The sequence below is a fragment of the Symphalangus syndactylus genome, chromosome 6 (assembly GCF_028878055.3).
Source record: "Symphalangus syndactylus isolate Jambi chromosome 6, NHGRI_mSymSyn1-v2.1_pri, whole genome shotgun sequence".
Classification (NCBI taxonomy): Eukaryota; Metazoa; Chordata; class Mammalia; order Primates; family Hylobatidae; genus Symphalangus; species Symphalangus syndactylus.
The window spans coordinates 23,519,456-23,537,500 of NC_072428.2; the positions used below are offsets into that span (position 1 = coordinate 23,519,456).

Consider the following 18,045-nt stretch of genomic DNA (forward strand, 5'->3'; position numbering starts at 1 on the left):
TCTTCTAGATAATTGTTTGTAGTTGATTAATCCATCATACTAATATTGACACTTAAAATTCAATAGCTAATTGACATGTTACTATATTATATACAAAGTAAAAAGCTAGAGTGAAAATTCAATACATACAGCAAATTTTAGAAAGATTTCAACCACAATTTGTGGTGCTACCAATTATTACATGAAAATTTTAATATGCAACTCTGACTATAAATATTTATCCATTAATATTTATTAAATGTATGTTATGTGCCAAGCACTGTGCTGAGGTTACAGATACAAAGATGAATATGATACTTCTCTGCCCACAAGCATGGAAAGAAATAACTATAATGAAATGTGGTAAGTCCTGTAACTATAACAAGTTATAAGCACTTGTTTTTACTATAGCATTTAAGTAGGCTGCAGAAACCTATTCATTTACTTTGTGCATATAAGTTATTCTTTGATGTAGATATTATCTCCTGTTATTCTCCTAGGGAGTCACTGTGCTTATTCACAACCAATTCTAACTAGCTCTAGGTCTAATAGTGTAGGATATGAAAACTGATTACAGAGAACCTAGTTTGGGAGACATGTAAATATGCTTACTCCCTTTACTACATCAAGTAAAAATGACATACTTTCACTCTGACAATTATGGTTAGGACTGGATTAAGACAGTCTGAGGCTTTAATCTATGTTAAGTGTAAAAATAATTCCAAATTGTAATAAAGATTCACATTCTATTCATTAAAAAAACCCACAGGCTGGGCGTGGTGGTTTATGCTCCGGAGTTCAAGACCAGGCTGGGAAATATGACAAAACCCTGTCTACACAAATAAATACAAAAAATGGGGCCAGGCTTGGTGGCTCATGCCTGTAATCCCAGTACTTTGGGAGGGTAAGGTGGGCAGATGAGTTGAGGTCGGGAGTTTGAGACTAGCCTGGCCAAAATAGTGAAACCCCATTTCTACTAAAAATACAAAAATTAACTGAGCGTGGTGGTGCAGGCCTGTAATCCCAGCTACTTGGGAAGCCAAGGCAGGAGAATGAATCACTTGAACCTGGGAGGCGGAGGTTGCAGTGAGCTGAGATTGTGCCACTGTATTCCAGCCTGGGTGACAGAGTGAAACTCTGTCTCAAAAAAAAAAAAAAAAAAAGAAAAAAGAATTAGCCAGGTGTGGTGGTGCACTCCTGTGGTCCCAGCTACTTGTGGGGCTGAGGAGGGAGGATCGCTTGAGACCAGGAGGTAAGGCTGCAGTGAGCCAAGATTGCACCACTGCACTCCAGCCTGGGTGACAAAATGAGACCCTGTCTCAACCCCCGCCAAAACAAACAAACAAACAAAAACCCAAAAAGCAAAAAACAAAACAAAAACCCACAGACTTTGTAGTGAAAGAAAAGCGTTTAATTTGCATATATGTAAAGTTACATTAGATTAACTAAGAGGGTAAAATGGGGACAGAAAAAAGGGAAACGAGAGCATGCAGTAGAAAGAGGAAGAACCTCCCATTACCTGTGCTTGGAGTTAGACGCCTGATTAGCCACTGAAAATATCTTTGCTTACTACTTCATGAATTCATTTAACCTATTTATACATACTGAGTTCCTAAAAATTGTAATGACAATAATAACGAATAATAAGGTTGGGCACAGTGGTTCACGCCTGTAATCCCAGCACTTTGGGAGGCCAAGGCAGGAGGATCGCTTGAGCCCAGGAGTTTGAGACTAGCCTGAGCAACACAGGGAGACCCCTGTCTCTACAAACAAACAAAAGAGCTGGGCATGGTGGCGTGTGCCTGTGGTCCCAGCTACTCAGAAGTCTGAGGTGGGGATCACTGGGGCCCAGAACCGCTGGGGCCCAGGAGGTTGAGGTTGCAGTTAGTGGTGATTGTGCCACTGCACTCCAGCCTGGGTGGTGAGAGAGACCTTGTCTAAAATACTAATACTAATACGACAGCTCATACTTTTTGAATGCTTACTATCGGCCAAGCACAGTGCTATGCACTTTGTGCACCTTATCTGTCCTATTTGTATCTTAGAGGTAGGTACTACAGGTTGGGTGTCCTTTCTCCAAAATGCTTTGGTGTTTCAGATTTCAGGGTTTTTGGATTTTGAAATATTTGCACATACACAATGGGATATGTTGGGTTAGGGACCCAAATCTAAACACAAAATTCATTTATGTTTCCTATGCACCTTATGCACATAGGCTGATGGTGATTTTATACAATATTTTTAATAACTTTGTGCATGAAACAAAGTTTTGATGGCAGTCTGTCATATGGAGTCCAGTGTGGAATTTTCCACTTGTAGCATCATGTTGGTGCTCAAAAAGTTTCAGATTTTGGAACATTTAGGATTGCAGATTTTTGGATTAGGGATGGTCATACTGTATCATTATTCCCATTTTACCAATGTGGATTTTGAGGCACAGAGAGGTCAAATGCCTTGCCCAATGTCCTGAGCTAGTAAATGGCAGAGTCAGGATTTGCACCAAGCCATTTGCTCTTAAGCACTGTGCTGTGTGCCATCTACTGTGCTAGCCATTGGGGATTTAAAAGTAAATATGAAAAAGTCCCTGTCCTCAAAAAGTTCACAGTCTATTAGGAGAGAGAAAGTGTATACAGACAATTGCAAGAGCCTATGATAAATACTACAATAAAGATATATAGAGTCGAGTGATTGCACCAAGCAGGGAATGATTAGTTCTACTTAGATGGGAGTGGAGAGTTGATGAAATTTCAAAGAGGGGACCTGTGAACTGGAATTTAAAGGATGAGAAAGTGTTTTTAGATAGGCCTAGTGACAGTAAAGAGCATCCAGGTAGAGGAAGCAGCATGTACAAAGAAAGGTGAAGGGAACTGCTGGTTGTGGCAGAGTCAGGATATGCCAGGCAAGTGGAGGAAGATGTACAGAGTTCTAAACTTGTTTTTTGTTTTTTGAGACAAGGTCTCTCTCTGTCACCCAGGCTGGAGTGCAGTAGCGCAATCATAGCTCACTGCAGTCTCAAACTCCTGGGCTCAAGTGATCCTTCTGCTTCAGCCTCCAAAGCAACTGGGAATATAGATGTGTGCCACCATTCCTGGCTCATAGATGCAGTTTCTAACTACTGATAGAAACAGTTAGGTTCCTTTAAATGTTCACATGTACCATGACTTGAAAGTGATATCCCCAAAGTGAAAATAATGGTTAAGTCCTTTAACTTTTTAAGTTTTTATTTTAAGTTGTTACTTTTTTTTTTTTTTTTTTGAGGCAGTCTCAGTCTGTCACCCAGGCTGGAGTGTAGTGGCGCGATCTTGGCTCACTGCAACCTCTGCCTCCTGGGTTCAAGCAATTCTTATGCCTCAGCCTCTTGAGCAGCTGGGATTACACAGGCAAGTGCCACCATGCCCGGCTCATTTTTGCATTTTTCGTAGAGACGGGGTTTCTCTATGTTGGCCAGGCTGGTCTCAAATTCCCAACCTCAAGTGATCCACTCACCTTGCCCTCCCAAAGTATTGGGATTACAGGCATGAGCCACCACAGCTGGCTGAAAACCCCTTTATAAAGGCATCAAATCCTATTCTCCCCTGATGACTCAAACGTCTCCTAAAGGCCACACCTCATAACACACTTGCTTTGGAGATTAAGTTTCAACATGAATTGTGGACAGGACAAAAACATTCAAACCATAGCACTGATCATTGGGGAAATTGCATGGAGTTAGAAGAGCATTCAGAGGTGATTACATTAAACTCATTAGCCTCTCTACACCTTAGTTTTCTAATATGCAAAAAGTGCATAGTAATAGGATTGTTGTGGAGACTAAGATGAGATGATGTATGTAAAAACACTTAGCTCATTGTCTGGCACATAGTAAATTATCGTAAATATTAGTTATTATTAGAGTATAGCTGTTATGGTTAGTAAATACCAAATTGAAAGGTCATAGTCCATTCATTCATTCATATGAATTTATTTGGCATTTACATGCCAGGCATTGTGCTAGAATCTGGTAAGCAAGTGAACAAAATTCATCTCTGTTTTCACGAAGCTTGTGTCCTAGGATACAGTTAATAAATATACCAGACGAGATTTTGATTGTGCTACAGAGAATAAAACAAGGTGGGGTCAAAGTAGGGGATGTGCATGGGTGTTACTATGGGGTAGTTAGGAATGCGCTCCCTAAAAAGGTGACATCTGGGCAAAGGCTTGGAGAAAGGGAAGGAGTAAAAAGAATTCCAGACAGATTTTTACTGGAAAACGTGGTTAAAAATTTGAGGGCGGGGGGCTGGGTGCGGTGGCTCATGCCTGTAATCCCAGTACTTTGAGAGGCCAACGCGGGCAGATCACCTGAGGTCAGGAGTTCGAGACCAGCCTGGCCAACATGGTGAAACCCCGTCTCTACTAAACATACAAAAATTAGCTGGGCGTGGTGGCAGGCGCCTGTAATCCCAGCTACTCGGGAGGCTGAGGCAGGAGAATCGCTTTAACTCGGGAGGTGGAGGTTGCAGTGAGCTGAGATTGTGCCATTGCACTCCAGCCTGGGGGACAAGAACGAGACTTTGTCTCAAAAAAAAAAAAAAATTTGAGGGCAGGGACCACTTCTTTCACATTTTGGTAGCATGCAAAAACAATGTAGGCCTGAAACATATTACATTCTTATTGAATGACTATTCAACATAACATACTGAAACATATCATTAGTTAGTGCTTAAAATAGGTGTGATTATCAGTATAATTAGAACTACAGTTTTTTTCTAGTATTTCACTTTAAAAATTAAGCAACTTTTCTTTCTTCTTTTTTTTTTTTTGACAGGGTTTTGCTCCATTGCCCAGGCTGGAGTGCAGTGGTGCAATCTCGGGTCACTGCAGCCTCGACCTCCCAGGCTCAATCTGTCCTCTTGCCTCAGCCTCCCAAGTAGCTGGGATTATAGCCTCACGCCACCATGCCCAGCTAATTTTTGTATTTTTGGGTAGAGACGGGGGGGTCTCACCATGTTGCCCAGGCTGGTATCGAACTCCTGACCTCAAGCAATCCTCCCACCTCAGCCTCCCAAATTGTTGGGGTTACAGGCATGAGCCAGTGAACCCTCACACCCGGCTAACATTTATTTTTTGAATTAATAACACATTCACATGAAGCAAACATCAAAAAGTATAAAAAGCTATTCAGTGAAGTCTCCCTCTCTCTCCTGTTCCCATCCACACACTTTCCATTGCTCCCCACAGGTAACATTTACTCGTTTTTCTTTTATCTTTCCAAAGACTTTTTTAAAAACACGAATATATCGGGAGGCTGAGGCAGGAGAATGGCATAAACCCGGGAGGTGGAGCTTGCAGTGAGCCGAGATCGCGCCACTGCACTCCAGCCTGGGCGACAGAGCGAGACTCCGTCTCAAAAAACAACCAGACAAACAAAAAAAAAAACCCCCAAAAAACCAAAAAACAAAACCCAAAAAACAAACAAAAACAAAAAAGAATATATAAGCCAATACATGTTGTACTTAAGGAAACACATCAAATATCCAGGTATCTTTTCCAAAGCTTGTATTTAAAAAGAAAATAAAATTAATCATATTTTGCCCCAGGTGCTCAAGATTACCCACCTATCTTAGGCTAATGACCTTCAACCCGGAAGTGCCCTAGGGCGAGAAAAGGTGAACCGGAAGGGCCAACGGGAGCTAGAGGCGCGCTTCACTGAGGTAACTCGGAGCAGTCACAAGCGCGTAGTTGGGCTGTTTAGGAAGCAACCCTAATCTTTTCATCCAGGGTTCACTTACGGGTTTGCCCTGCACGTCCAGCTGCCTAACCTACCCTTCCTTGCTCTGGTTGCCAAGCGGCTGCTTTGGCCTGGAGCCTCCTGGCTGCTGGGCGGTGTCTAGAATCTTCCACGCTCCTGACCCAGGAGAAGCAGCCACCCTCAGGCCTCCATCTGGATCTCTGCTTGGGCAGGATTGAGACTGCGGGTGAGTCATGAGGGTCTCGCATGTTCATCGTGGAGAAGTGCCTTCTGTACATGTGCCTTGCGTGGTGGTGGTTTTTGTTTTAAACCTCATATTTGCCTTACGAATGCAATGCAATCATGTCGATTGTTCTTCTGAAAATTTTCAAGCAACTCTGACCGCTCAGAGTTGGCAACATTTGGAACTGTTATTGGTGAATCTCGACTTTTTCTTTGGTGAACGTTACTTTTTGCAGAATGTGTTAAGTATAGTGCGAAAGTTCTAGCGCAGTTGCAGAAGTGTGTAAATTCCCAAGGACATTTCTCTATTTTTTCTTCATTCTGCTGGTAATTTTGTTTCTCTCAAACTGCCTTGCACGAGCAAATTTAAATGGAATCTCACTGGGAATGAAATGACTGCCCTGCTAATCCTGATAATGCTGAATTCTAGATATAAATTATTTGGTCGGGGCGGTGGCTCAAATCTGTAGTCCCAGCACTTTGGGAGGCCGAGGCGGGCGGATCACCTGAGGTCAGGAATTTGAGACCAGCCTGGTCAACATGGTGAAACCCCGTCTCTACTAAAAAGGACAAAAATTAGCCCAGCGTGGTGGCAGGCGCCTGTAGTCCCAGCTACTCGGGAGGCTGAGGCAGGAGAATCGCTTGAACCCGGGAGGCGGAGGTTGCAGTGAGCCTAGATCACTCCATTGCACTCCAGCCTGGGCGACAGAGCGAGACTCTGTCTAAAAAAAAAAAAAATAAAATAAATTATTCATGTCATTGCTGCAATCTTCCACTTCACTTTGCTTTTGAAAATAAGTGACAACCCTTAAGTCATTTATGGGAACCTTTACGATCACTGCACTTCTTTTAGAAAGAAAATGTGAAGATTCCACGGAGTCTTCTGCTTACATTAATTGAGATCCTTGAATTGATGATTATTGATTATTTTGCTTTAGTTGTGATAAATTCCTATGGCTCTCTTTGTTTTATACCTTGAAGAAAAAACCTATACTGAAATATCCCAACCTGAGAATCAGCAAATACGCTGTGGATGGAGTTTCCTCTGTAGTCCTTCACTGGTGTCTTCTCTCAGCCATTTCTTCGGCCAATTTGAGTCTTCACAATCCTCCTTGGTTTCAGGGTTGCCTTGGGGGTAGTTGTTAAGTTTTGGAAAATTAGATTCCCCACTTTGATGATTTATAAAGTGTGCTAATGCAGCTTGAGAAAACGTTTTAATTTCCATACGGCTTCATATCGTAGTGTCAGGAAGGAAGCGAATGACAGATTTTTAAATTCCGAGTGTCCACCAGGCGGCAGCATAGGGTTTTCAGTTTCTTTCGCTCTGGCCGTGTATCCCGTAATAACTGTACAGGTGCGGTGATAGTATTATTCTAATAGTAATAGATATCATATGTGGAATGCTTATTACACGCCAGGGGCTGGAAATTATCTCATTTAATCCTAAAAAAACAAACCCCAAACCCTGTACCTTAGGTATTCCCAGTATTCTCCTTACACTTCATGGGAAAACCATGGGAAAGAGATTAAATAACAATGCAAGGCTGATTACACAGCCGACAAGTGGTGGAGCTAGAATTGAAACCCAGATGCTTAACCACTACTTCATGCTAACCAAATTAAAGTTATTGCAAATTTGATCAAATTGTGAAGGATTTTATAGTTAAGATGAGAAATCTGTGAGTTTTCTGAAGGAGGTGAAAATTGGGCACTGTTATTTATATAGTGTACCTCAAGACGGTTGGAGGTACACCGTTTCCAAAAGGCAGTATTTCCTAAATTGTGTTCCAGGGAGCACTAGTCCTGTGAGATGCTTCAATAAAAAAAGGTTTCTGTGGCCAAAAATACTCTTGGAATTCATTTAAAGACTCTAAAATGTCCTGCAGTAAAGGAACTTGTTTAACCTAACTTTTTTTTAACTCACAGCATTCTTAAACTTCTCTGATTACAGCCTACATTAGTCAATACTTAGCTTTACCATATGAGTAAATACTTACACATGAGTCAATACTTACCTTTACCATAAGCAGTGTACACTTATGTTTTTGTTTTATTTTTTACTAGTCTAGCCTTTCATTAAAAAAAAAATTCTGGTCAGGAGCCATTACATTGATTTTTTGACTCATGAATGAGTCACAGTCTACAGTTTTACTGCTCTAGACCATGGGGTCCTATTTTTTTGTGCTGTGCTTATTAATGGAAAACACTTTGGGAAATTGTGTTAGGGCTATAGTTGAAAGAAGTCATTGATGCAGTGGTAAATGTCTTTGTTGATGGATTATGTTCTTTTATCAGTCCTGGTAACAGTTGAATGAGAACAGTGGTGGGGATTTTGTGTGTATGTGTGTGTGTGTGTGTGTGTTTTTGGAGACAGGGTCTGGCTCTGTTGCCCAGGCTGTAGTACAGTGGCGTGATCTTGGCTCATTGCAGCCTCTACCTCCTGGGCTCAAGTGATCCCTATCCCTCACCTCAGCCTCCTGAATAACTGGGACTACAGGAGCGCATTCTGCAACTGGATACTTTCTGATTTTGTTTTTTGGTAGAGATGGGATTTCACCATGTTGCTGAGTCTGGTCTTGAGCTCCTGAGCTCGAGCAATTGCACTGCCTCAGCCTCCCAAAGTCCTGGGATTGAAGGCATTAGTCACCACGCCTGGCTGAGAACAGTGTTTTTTCAATTGGGAAATTATTCTTTACAATCAGTTTAGGCCACTAGTGAAGGAAGAACATATAACAATTTTGTAGATTAGAATTTTCCAAAGTATGTTCTTTGGAATACATGTTCCCCAGAATATTAGCTTGTCTTATGAATTATGAAAAAAAGTGTTTCAAGATCAAGGTAAACTTGGGAAATATGGATTAAAGTTAAACAGGCTCTAACAAAGCTAATGGGACTGCTTATCTCTGAAATGGGGTGTTAGTGTATGGGATTTCCCAGATTTATTTGACTGTGGAACCTGTTTTTAGAAATGTATCTTGTGGGCCTTGTGCCCCTTAGAACATACTTTGGGAAATAATCATGTAGATAATTAAGGCAGAAAAGTTTTTGTTGTAATGTACATTTAGGTGAAAATTTTTGTTGTAAATTATTGATGTTATTTTCCTAATTCATTTATTTGCTAATGTTGACATGACAGAGAAACACATCAGGAAGTCATTCAGCTTTCTTAATTTCCTCATGATCCATGGAAATTTTCTGTTAGTAACAAGAAAAACCTTTATGAGATTTTCTGGCACTGATTAATTTCATATAAAACTAAAACTTATTTTCAGTTAAGTTCAATGAGCAGTACATTTCTAGCTGTGTTGGAATCAACTTTTATTAAGCTATTTTGGCAATTCTTGTTTCATATTTGAAAAAAATTGGGGTTTAGTTTAGTTAAAAGTTGTAAGTGTTTTATAAAATCCTTAAAGGATTTTGCTACATTTTATTTATAAGGTGGCCCAAATTAGTGTTTATATACTTGTTCCAAAGGTCTCTGGTATGTTGCCTTAGATTGGTTGAATTTATAGTACATTTAGTAGCTTATTTTATGTTATAGTTTCATAATGATCTTTACGGAGATAATATCTAATTCAATCTCTTCACACATATACAGTTCATGTTTTAACTATTTCTAAATTTCTAAAATTTATATATATAATCTTCCTTCTGTTTCTTAAAACAAGGAGAAATTTGGTAAAGATTTTAGTATGAATAGAGAATGTTTTACTCATAGTAGTGTAAATATTTTAAGAAACTAAAAGTGGCTTTTGTAATTTTATATAACTTATAGCAATTTAATAAAATGTTTATCAAGTATTCACTATGCTCTCAAGGTTTTTCCCCACTTGGAGGTTAATAAGCCTTCTTCAAACATGAAACAGTTAATGAAAAAATAACATTATTTATGGGCAGTATTATAAATGGATAAAATAAAGTGCAAAATTATGTGGAACAGACAATAATAGAATTGGGCAATATACACAATAAAGTGCTAACCATATGATCTGACAATAAGTATAGTTCGGAAAAGGAGAAATTGGTGTGAATGGGATTTGTAAGAAAATCTTCAGAGGAGATGGAATTTGATCTGATTTTAAAATATATTTATTTATTTTTTTTTTTTGGGAGTACATAACATTTTTTATTTTATTTTATTTTATTTTATTTTTTTTTTATTATACTTTAGGGTTTTAGGGTACATGTGCACAATGTGCAGGTTTGTTATATATGTATCCATGTGCCATGTTGATTTCCTGCACCCATTAACTCGTCATTTAGCATTAGGTGTATCTCCTAATGCTGTCCCTCCCCCCTCCCCCCACCCCACAGCAGTCCCCGGAGTGTGATGTTCCCCTTCCTGTGTCCATGAGTTCTCATTGTTCAATTCCCACCTATGAGTGAGAACATGCGGTGTTTGGTTTTTTGTCCTTGCGATAGTTTACTAAGAATGATGTTTTCCAGTTTCATCCATGTCCCTACAAAGGACACGAACTCATCATTTTTTATGGCTGCATAGTATTTCATGGTGTATATGTGCCACATTTTCTTAATCCAGTCTATTGTTGTTGGACATTTGGGTTGGTTCCAACTCTTTGCTATTGTGAATAGTGCTGCAATAAACATACGTGTGCATGTGTCTTTATAGCAGCATGATTTATAGTCCTTTGGGTATATACCCAGTAATGGGATGGCTGGGTCAAATGGTATTTCTAGTTCTAGATCCCTGAGGAATCGCCACACTGACTTCCACAATGGTTGAACTAGTTTACAGTCCCACCAACAGTGTAAAAGTGTTCCTATTTCTCCACATCCTCTCCAGCACCTGTTGTTTCCTGATTTTTTAATGATGGCCGTTCTAACTGGTGTGAGATGGTATCTCACTGTGGTTTTGATTTGCATTTCTCTGATGGCCAGTGATGATGAGCATTTCTTCATGTGTTAATGTCTTCTTTTGAGAAGTGTCTGTTCATGTCCTTTGCCCACATTTTGATGGGGTTGTTTGTTTTTTTCTTGTAAATTTGTTTGAGTTCATTGTAGATTCTGGATATTAGCCCTTTGTCAGATGAGTAGGTTGCAAAAATTTTCTCCCATTCTGTAGGTTGCCTGTTCACTCTGATGGTAGTTTCTTTTGCTGTGCAGAAGCTCTTTAGTTTAATGAGATCCCATTTGTCAATTTTGGCTTTTGTTGCCATTGCTTTTGGTGTTTTAGACATGAAGTCCTTGCCCACGCCTATGTCCTGAATGGTATTGCCTAGGTTTTCTTGTAGGATTTTAATGGTTTTAGGTCTAACATATAAGTCTTTAATCCATCTTGAATTAATTTTTGTATAAGGTGTAAGGAAGGGATCCAGTTTCAGCTTTCTACATATGGCTAGCCAGTTTTCCCAGCACCATTTATTAAAGAGGGAATCCTTTCCCCATTTCTTGTTTTTGTCAGGTTTGTCAAAGATCAGATAGTTGTAGATATGCGGCATCATTTCTGAGGGCTCTGTTCTGTTCCATTGATCTATGTCTCTGTTGTGGTACCAGTACCATGCTGTTTTGGTTACTGTAGCCTTGTAGTATAGTTTAAAGTCAGGTAGCGTGATGCCTCCAGCTTTGTTCTTTTGGCTTAGGATTGACTTGGCGATGCGGGCTCTTTTTTGGTTCCATATGAACTTTAAAGTAGTTTTTTCCAATTCTGTGAAGAAAGTCATTGGTAGCTTGATGGGGATGGCATTGAATCTATAAATTAGCTTGGGCAGTATGGCCATTTTCACGATATTGATTCTTCCAACCCATGAGCATGGAATGTTCTTCCATTTGTTTGTATCCTCTTTTATTTCATTGAGCAGTGGTTTGTAGTTCTCCTTGAAGAGGTCCTTCACATCCCTTGTAAGTTGGATTCCTAGGTATTTTATTCTCTTTGAAGCAATTGTGAATGGGAGTTCACTCATGATTTGGCTCTCTGTTTGTCTGTTATTGGTGTACAAGAATGCTTGTGATTTTTGTACATTAATTTTGTATCCAGAGACTTTGCTGAGGTTGCTAATCAGCTTAAGGAGATTTTGGGCTGAGACAATGGGGTTTTCTAGATATACAATCATGTCATCTGCAAACAGGGACAATTTGACTTCCTCTTTTCCTAATTGAATACCCTTTATTTCCTTCTCCTGCCTGATTGCTCTGGCCACAACTTCCAGCACTATGTTGAATAGGAGCGGTGAGAGAGGGCATCCCTGTCTTGTGCCAGTTTTCAGAGGGAATGCTTCCAGTTTTTGCCCATTCAGTATGATATTGGCTGTGGGTTTGTCGTAGATAGCTCTTATTATTTTGAGACACGTCCCTTCAATACCTAATTTATTGAGAGTTTTTAGCATGAAGGGTTGTTGAACTTTGTCAAAGGCCTTTTCTGCATCTATTGAGATAATCATGTGGTTTTTGTCTTTGATTCTGTTTATATGCTGGATTACATTTATCGATTTGCGTATGTTGAACCAGCCTTGCATCCCAGGGATGAAGCCCACTTGATCATGGTGTATAAGCTTTTTGATGTGCTGCTGGATTTGGTTTGCCAGTATTTTATTGAGGATGTTTGCATCAATGTTCATCAAGGATATTGGTCTGAAATTCTCTTTTTTGGTTATGTCTCTGCCAGGCTTTGGTATCAGGACGATGCTGGCTTCGTAAAATGTGTTAGGGAGGATTCCCTCTTTTTCTATCGATTGGAATAGTTTCAGAAGGAATGGTACCAGTTCCTCCTTGTACCTCTGGTAGAATTCAGCTGTGAATCCATCAGGTCCTGGACTCTTTTTGGTTGGTAAGCTATTGATTATTGCCACAATTTCAGAACCTGTTATTGGTCTATTCAGAGATTCAACTTCTTCCTGGTTTAGTCTTGGGAGGGTGTATTTGTCGAGGAATTTATCCATTTCTTCTAGATTTTCTAGTTTATTTGCATAGAGGTGTTTGTAGTATTCTCTGATGGTAGATTGTATTTCTGTGGGATCGGTGGTGATATCCCCTTTTTCGTTTTTTATTGCATCTATTTGATTCTTCTCTCTTTTCTTCTTTATTAGTCTTGCTAGCGGTCCATCAATTTTGTTGATCTTTTCAAAAAACCAGCTCCAGGATTCATTAATTTTTTGAAGGGTTTTTTTGTGTCTCTATTTCCTTCAGTTCTGCTCTGATTTTAGTTATTTCTAGCCTTCTGCTAGCTTTTGAATGTGTTTGCTCTTGCTTTTCTAGTTCTTTTAATTGTGATGTTAGGGTGTCAATTTTGGATCTTTCCTGCTTTCTCTTGTGGGCATTTAGTGCTATAAATTTCCCTCTACACACTGCTTTGAACGTGTCCCAGAGATTCTGGTATGTTGTGTCTTTGTTCTCGTTGGTTTCAAAGAACATCTTTATTTCTGCCTTCATTTCATTATGTACCCAATAGTCATTCAGGAGCAGGTTGTTCAGTTTCCATGTAGTTGAGCGGTTTTGAGTGAGTTTCTTAATCCTGAGTTCTAGTTTGATTGCACTGTGGTCTGAGAGACAGTTTGTTATAATTTCTGTTCTTTTACATTTGCTGAGGAGAGCTTTACTTCCAACTATGTGGTCAATTTTGGAATAGGTGTGGTGTGGTGCTGAAAAAAATGTATATTCTGTTGACTTGGGGTGGAGAGTTCTGTAGATGTCTATTAGGTCCACTTTATGTAGAGCTGAGTTCAATTCCTGGATATCCTTGTTAACTTTCTGTCTCGTTGATCTGTCTAATGTTGACAGTGGGGTGTTAAAATCTCCCATTATTATTGTGTGGGAGTTTAAGTCCCTTTGTAGGTCACTGAGGACTTGCTTTATGAATCTGGGTGCTCCTGTGTTGGGTGCATATATATTTAGGATAGTTAGCTCTTGTTGTTGAATTGATCCCTTTACCATTATGTAATGGCCTTCTTTGTCTCTTTTGATCTTTGTTGGTTTAAAGTCTATTTTATCAGAGACTAGGATTGCAACCCCTGCCTTATTTTGTTTTCCAGTTGCTTGATAGATCTTCCTCCATCCCTTTATTTTGAGTCTATGTGTGTCTCTGCACGTGAGATGGGTTTCCTGAATACAGCACACTGATGGGTCCTGACTTCTTATCCAGTTTGCCAGTCTGTCTTTTGATTGGAGCATTTAGCCCATTTACATTTAATGTTAATATTGTTATGTGTGAATCTGATCCTGTCATTATGATGTTAGTTGGTTATTTTGCTCGTTAGTTGCTATAGTTTCTTCCTAGCCTTGATGGTCTTTACAATTTGGCGTGTTTTTGCAGTGGCTGGTACCAGTTGTTCCTTTCCATGTTTAGTGCTTCCTTCAGGAGCTCTTTTAGGGCAGGCCTGGTGGTGACAAAATCACTCAGCGTTTGCTTGTGTGTAAAGTATTTTATTTCTCCTTCACTTATGAAGCTTAGTTTGGCGGGATAGGAAATTCTGGGTTGAAAATTCTTTTCTTTAAGAATGTTGAATATCGGCCCCCACTCTCTTCTGGCTTGTAGAGTTTCTGCTGAGAGATCAGCTGTTAGTCTGATGGGCTTCCCTTTGTGGGTAACCCGACCTTTCTCTCTGGCTGCCCTTAACATTTTTTCCTTTATTTCAACTTTGGTGAATCTGACAATTATGTGTCTTGGAGTTGCTCTTCTCGAGGAGTATCTGTGTGGAGTTCTCTGTATTTCCTGAATCTGAATGCTGGCCTGCTTTGCTAGATTGGGGAAGTTCTCCTGGATAATATCTTGCAGAGTGTTTTCCAACTTGGTTCCATTCTCCCCATCATTTTCAGGTACACCAATCAGACTTAGGTTTGGTCTTTTCACATAGTCCCAAATTTCTTGGAGGCTTTGTTCATTTCTTTTTATTCTTTTTTCTCTAAACTTCCCTTCTCTCTTCATTTCATTCATTTCATCTTCCATCAGCGATACCCTTTCTTCCAGTTGATCGCATCTGCTACTGAGGCTTCTGCAATCTTCGCGTAGTTCTCGAAACTTGGCTTTCAGCTCCATCAGCTCCTTTAAGCCCTTCTCTCCGTTGGTTATTCTAGTTATCCATTCTTCTAATTTTTTTTCAAAGTTTTTAACTTCTTTGCTATTGTTTTGAATTTCCTCTCGTAGCTCAGAGTAGTTTGATCGTCTGAAGCCTTCTTCTCTCAACTCGTCAAAGTCATCCTCCATCCAGCTTTGTTCCGTTGCTGGTGAGGAACTGTGTTCCTTTGGAGGAGGAGAGGTGGTCTGTTTTTTAGAATTTCCAGTTTTTTTGCTTTGTTTTTTCCCCATCTTTGTGGTTTTATCTACTTTTTGTCTTTGATGATGGTGATGTACAGATGGGTTTTTGGTGTGGATGTCCTTTCTGTTTGTTAGTTTTCCTTCTACCAGACAGGACCCTCAGCTGCAGGTCTGTTGGAGTTTACTAGAGGTCCACTCCAGACCCTGTTTGGCTGGGTGTCAGCAGCGGTGGCTGCAGAACAGTGGATTTTCGTGAGACCACAAATTCAGCTGTCTGATAGTCCCTCTGAAAGTTTTGTCTCAGAGGAGTACCTGGCTGAATGAGGTGTCAGTCTGTCCCTACTTGGGGGGTGCCTCCCAGTTAGGCTGCTCAGGGGTGAGGGACCCACTTTAGGAGGCAGTCTGTCTTTTCTCAGATCTCCAGCTGCGTGCTGGGCTACTCTATTCAAAGCCGTCAGTCAGACAGGGACATTTAAGTCTGTGGAGGTTCTTGCTGAGTTTTTGTTTGTCTGTGCCCTGCCCCCAGAGGTGGAGCCTACAGAGGCAGGCAGGCCTCCGTGAGCTGTGGTGGGCTCCACCCAGTTCGAGCTTCCTGGCTGCTTTGTTTACCTAAGCAAGCCTGGGCAATGGCGGGCGCCCCTCCCCCAGCCTCGCTGCCGCCTTGCAGCTTGATCTCAGACTGCTGTGCTAGCAATCAGCGAGACTCCGTGGGCATAGGACCCTCCGAGCCAGGTGCGGGACACAATCTCCTAGTGTGCCGTTTTCTAGGCCCGTTGGAAAAGCGCAGTATTAGGATGGGACTGACCCGATATTCCAGGTGCCGTCTGTTTCCCCTTTCTTTGACTAGGAAAGGGAACTCCCTGACCCCTTGTGCTTCCCGAGTGAGGCAATGCCTCGCCCTGCTTCGGCTCACGCACAGTGCGCTTCACCGACTGTCCTGCACCCACTGTTAGGCACTCCCTAGTGAGATGAAACCGGTACCTCAAGCAGAAATGCAGAAATCACCGGTCTTCTGTGTCGCTGGGGCTGGGAGCTGGAGACGGGAGCTGTTCCTATTCGGCCATCTTGGCTCCACCCCCCTAAAATATATTTAAACAGAGAATCTATGGCAAGGCATTTGGTATAATAGAGCAGAATATGTGATGGTATTAGTTCAGTCTCCTTAACATGACATAAAAGACCCCCTAAGACTTGCCTGCTTCTCAAGCCTCATCTCATCTTCTCTCAGCCTTACCTGTTAGACTTCAATCTCCCTACACTACTTTTAGTTCCTCATTTAAAATGATGTTTCTTCCATCTCTGCCTTTACTTATGCTGTTTTTCCCTCTAAAATACCCTTATCTAATTTTTCATTTTACTAATGTCTTGTGTTTTAAGATTTCAAATCTCAGCCCAGAAGTCACCTTCCTCAGGCTGACTGACCTTCCCAAGCCACCCCTGATTTTCTCATGCTGGTTGTCTATCTTCACACATGATCACACTGTATTATAATTATTTTGTATATCCGCATCTCTCTACTAGAGTTCCTTGAGAAGAAGGTGTCTGTATTTATTTTTTGTTGAGACAGGGTCTCATCCTGTCACACAGGCTGGAGTGTAGTGGCACGATCATAGCTAGCTGTAGCCTTGACTTCCCTGGCTCAAGTGATCCTCCCACCTCAGCCTCCTGAGTAGCTGAGACTACAGGTGTGCACCACCATGCCCAGCAAATTTTTCTGTTTTTTGTAGAGATGTGGGTCTCACTGTGTTGTCTAGGCTGATCTTGAACTCTTGGCCTCAAGCGATCCTCCTGCCTTAGCCTCCCAAAGTGCTGGGATTACAGGACTGAGCCAACACCCCCAGCCTGGGTGTCTGTATTTTTAAAAAAATCATTATATTTTGAATATAGAAGAGACTCAGTAAACGTTTGTTAAATGAATGAATACATTTTTCTTTGTTTCCTTTATTTGCTTACATTAATATTTTCAGGATTTAAGTTTCTTCTTAGTTCTGGTATTTTGAAGTTTGTTTTAAAAAGGTCAGGTTTACACTTGATTTTATAACTGATCTCTTAGGAAACTCAGTGATTTTTGTATTGTGGCCCTTTCACCTTATCCTTCACTGTACTCACTAAGAAAGAGAGGAGTATTATTCCCTTTTTTTCCCCTAAGGCTAAGCATTTAATCTTTATATTTCTAAAAATCCTTCTCCGTTAACTCTTTTTGGAATTATAAGTAGCCTAAAATCTCATCTCCATAGGTTAATTAGTCAGAATTTGACAGCTAGAATTGCACTAGATACTATCTTATCTAATTTGCTGTTGAAGTTATAACTATTTTTGCAATGGGATAGTATGTTTAAAAATTAACAATATAAAAATTAAACTTAGTTTAGCATTCTTATTTTAGAGATAAAGTGAATGAGGCTTGGGCACCATGATTTCGAACTCTTTGAACACTTACGGCACCCTTTTTTGTTTATCTACCATGTCTTTTGTATTATGCCTGGTGTTACCATGCCTTGAGTTAAACTAATTTGTATATGTGCTTTATCTATTTTTCTAGATTGTAGATACCTGGAGATTAAGATTAACTCAGCCAAGCACAGTAGCTCATGCCTGTAATCCCAGCACTTTGGGAGGCTGAGGTGGGAGGACCGCTTGAGCCCAGACTAGCCTGGGCAACATAGTGAGACCACATCCCTACAAAAAATACAAAAGTTAGCTGAGTGTCTTGGCATGTGCCTGCATTCTCAGCTACTTGGGAGGCTGAGGTGGGAGGATCTCATGAGCTCAGGAGGTCGGGGCTGCAGTGAGCTGTGATCACACCACTGCACTCCAGCCTTCATGACAGAGCGAGACCCTGTCTCAAAAAAAAAAAAAAAAAAAGGTTTGTACCATCAAATTTGTACCATCTGTAGTTCCTTAAACA

The 18,045-nt window shown here is 40.6% G+C and overlaps 1 protein-coding gene across 1 annotated transcript in view; it reads left to right on the forward strand.

Annotated features, from left to right (window-relative positions):
* The first annotated feature begins 5,707 nt into the window (after positions 1–5,707).
* Positions 5,708–18,045, forward strand: part of CCDC73 (coiled-coil domain containing 73) — a 183,270-nt gene continuing 170,932 nt past the window's right edge. Inside the window, exon 1 of the mRNA XM_055282001.2 lies at positions 5,708–5,933. The gene's annotated coding sequence lies outside the window, so the exon portion shown is untranslated. The remainder of the gene's footprint in view (positions 5,934–18,045) is intronic.